The following is a 3,683-nucleotide window of genomic DNA, read 5'->3' as shown; positions in this document are numbered from 1 at the left end:
AAATAAATGTTCCTTATGCCTCAAGAAAAAGTAATGTTCTTTTTTTAAGTTTTAAATGCAACTTGTGATTACAGCAATTTTATGGTAACTAAATATTGAGACAAAAAATTAAAATGTCACTCATTTTAAATACTTATAGACAAATGTTAATTTTATTATAATGCAAGTATACTCTAGGCTTAACTTTTCATATAGAAATTACTTCTCAACTGACTCTTATAAACAACTGATGCAAATACATTAACTCTACCTTTAAAATAATATTATTTTGCCTATTTTCTCTGTAATTACAATATACAGTAACAAGTATGTAATAGCATATATATATTGAATATTGCATTCAATAACAAGTATTTACAAATAAAATATTCAGTAATAGAAGTATTATAGTTTAAATATTGTTTTCTTAGAGACTCAAGAATATTATACATAAAATATTGACCGAAATCTTCATATCTGTGGTGTTTTGTTTTCCCCAGATAGGGTAGATACATCTACACTAAGGCAACATTAAATACTAGGTGTCATTACAGAATTAACGCATCAGGGCCCCACCATTTAAATTAACCCACAAAGCCAGAATCTCAGTGGCTCACTTTTACATCTGTGTATTTTTAAAATCTGTGCTAATTGGAATAAGAACCGCCATTGTTTTAAAGTACATGTCTTTCTTTAGAACAATCGCCTTCAAATGGCTACAATACACTAGAGTTTAAGGTTATTATCATGAGATCTGGGCTCTGATGCGTTGGTTACATCCCAATGTAGTCGTTTATTTTTAGCCAGAAACCTCACCTCATTCTCTTCTATAATAGAAGTGCAAGCTCAACACATGCACTCACTAAGCCCCCGCCTTCCTCCGGGAGCACGTTACATATTAATTTACCAATCCCACTGCACCTCTTGGAAAGACATTGTTAATAGCCATGAATCTGTGCTGGTGGCTTCTGCACCATGCTGTCCTCCATGGTTCCTGGGCAGTGGCTATCATGGTGTCTCTCCTGTTCCCAAAATAGTTCTATAATTTTTTTTTCTGTGAATTGACCATGGGTTTTGTTCCTTGTCCAATCATTTATTAATTTTTAAAAATATTCATACTACAATACCCACGGGTTTTTTTTTTCTAATAACATCACACAATTATTTGTATCTCCTATGCGTAGCTTCCACTCCCTGGGAGCTGAAGCTGAAGCAATGATGTCATTGATTTCTCACCAAAGCATGAGTGATTAAACAAAGGAAAGTGAGAGTAATGAGAGGGGGGAGAGTGAATTTCGCTTGGTACCTTGCTTCATTATAACAGGTAAGATTTATACCCAGCATGGGATAGGAAGCGAGAAGCAGGTCTGAGTAGCGGAGGACAAGGAGAACAACAGGCAACTACTCTACTCTCTGTAAACAAGCTACAGTTTGTCTTCGTTAGGAAAATCTTGGCTGCCAAGCATAAAGCATACATACTCAAAGATGGTAAGTGCTGGTTAGATTTTAGCTCACCTCAAACGAGACATTAGCTTAACACGAAGGTAAAAAAAGATGGAAAGGAAAATCCGAGAGAAGATATATGAAGAGTAAAGCCAGGGAGCTTGCAATGCATAGAACACGTTTTGTGAGGGGTGTTTGGATACATATAGTTCTACACACAGTGGCAGGTACCATGGACATAAACTGAGATATGATGCAACTTTTGTCTCTGGGTTAAATCAATGGAAATTAGTCTGCTTTCTGCTCTTGTAACAAAATACCTGTGCTGTAGAAAATATCTGGTCTCAATCAGGGTTTCTAGCCCACCTTTGATCATTCAGTTCCTACAAAGAAGACGCATAAATTTTATAATTATAATAAGCCTCAATCAACACTAGAGCTGAGCAAATATCTACCCTCTAAGCTACTAGACTCTTATTTTCTAATGAATAACCCCAAATTATAATTCGCCACGTTCCATGGGAGCTGCTCTTAATTTCAATTGGTTAGCACCTGTGACCATGCTTTCATGGCTCACCTAACCCATGGATGGCAGCTTCCTTCTCTTTACCTTCTCTCTCTCCCTCATGCTTCTCTTCAGACCCCAAGCCTGAGAACCTCAAGCCCAGCCTATCTCAACTCTGCCCAGCTATAGGCGATAGGCACTTTATTCGCCAATCAGAGATAACATTCGGGGCAAGGTCACATAGTGTCATTTGTGTCCATGCAGATTCTCTTGTCCTTGGGGGCAAACAGGCCTTAGGGGGGCAATATTATGTAGCATTACAATACATAGCAAAAGACCAGCCCGCGACATACCTGAAGTTAAGTATTTTTTAATTAAAGGAGTTTATTTAGCTCATAGTATTAGAGACTAAGAGTTTAGAGGGGCCTTACAATATGGTACTTACAGCCAACCATTGGTCTGAGGTTGGGGACCCCTATGGAATAGGTTAAGGATTGAACGAACTGAAGGGGATGGTAACCCCGTAGGAAGAACAACGGTATCAATTAACCTTGATCCCTGGGAAGTCGCACAGACCAAATCACCAACTTAAGAGATACAAGGGCTTGTCAGAGGTCCTTGGCACATATAGCAGAGGACTGCCTTGATGGGGCTCAGTGCTTAATCTTGTAGAGACTTGATGCCATAGGGAAGGAGGATACTGGTGGGGAGCCACCCTCACAAAGGCAAAGGGGAGGGAAGTAGGGTGAAGAACACTGGGAGGGGGAATCAGGAGGGGGTCAACATTTGGAATGTAAATAAACAATTAAGTTTTTAAAGCACATGGCTCGAAAACATGATGAGTAGGTGCCCTGCTGCTGGGCGACAGTATCACCACAGACACATTAGCTCAGATAAAACACTACACATGCCAGCCTCGCAGTTTGTGTGGGATGGGACTTGGGGTGGCTCAACTAAATTCTCTGTTTCAAGGTTTCTGTCTTAGAGGCCCTCATGAGCTAGATCTTACCACAAACTTGACCCAGGAATGATAGACTTTTGAGCTTAGGCAGGCTGGGGTGGAGGCCACTAGCCTGCCTAGATTCCTCACAGCCAGAGATCTTCACAATTCTTGTCATGGTTGTTCCCACAAACGTCTCTCATGTGAACTTGGAGACTTGCTTTCTAGCTGCAATGTCCACTTGTATGTATGAGGAAGTTTGTTAGATGGACAGGAGGTGGCCACATGAAACAAATGATTAAAGAAATTTAATTTTGAAATAAAAAAAAAATGATAGCCTTGAAGGACATTGGCATATTTTATGTCATCATATAAGACACACAGCAATAAAGTATGGCAGTATGTTCTGATTTGTGTTTTAGATAGTTTACTCCAATAAAAGGATGAATTTCTCTCTTGTTTTTTAATGAAATATTTTATTTATTTATATTCCCTCCTTCTGGTCCCTCTCCCACAATTTCCTATCCCACTCCCACTCACCCTTGCCTCTGAGAGGTTGCTTCCTTACTCCCCATTCCCTGGGTCCTTAAGTCTGGGAGGGGAAAAATAAAGGAGGGCAGGAGAGGGATGAATTTCACAACCATAAGGAAATCATTCAAGTTTAGATAGAAACAGAATGAGTCAATTCCTTTAATAGTATTAAGACCATTGAGAATAAAGAGACACTGCTGACCTACAAAACAAGTTGGTGTTCATAAGCTGAGATTCACAATTTCCTCTTGTTTTTTTTTTTTTTTTTTTTTTTTTTTTTTTTTT

At 38.9% G+C, this 3,683-nt stretch overlaps 1 long non-coding RNA gene across 1 annotated transcript in view; it reads left to right on the top strand.

The window, feature by feature from the left end:
* Positions 1-1,301: 1,301 nt before the first annotated feature.
* The window catches only part of LOC110335403, a 24,893-nt gene continuing 22,511 nt past the window's right edge, over positions 1,302-3,683 (top strand). Inside the window, exon 1 of the long non-coding RNA XR_002381165.1 lies at positions 1,302-1,467. This is a non-coding gene — a long non-coding RNA (uncharacterized LOC110335403). The remainder of the gene's footprint in view (positions 1,468-3,683) is intronic.

This window comes from Mus pahari, chromosome 18, assembly GCF_900095145.1.
Source record: "Mus pahari chromosome 18, PAHARI_EIJ_v1.1, whole genome shotgun sequence".
In the NCBI taxonomy this organism is placed as follows: Eukaryota; Metazoa; Chordata; class Mammalia; order Rodentia; family Muridae; genus Mus; species Mus pahari.
This window is presented reverse-complemented; position numbering and strand designations above follow the sequence as displayed.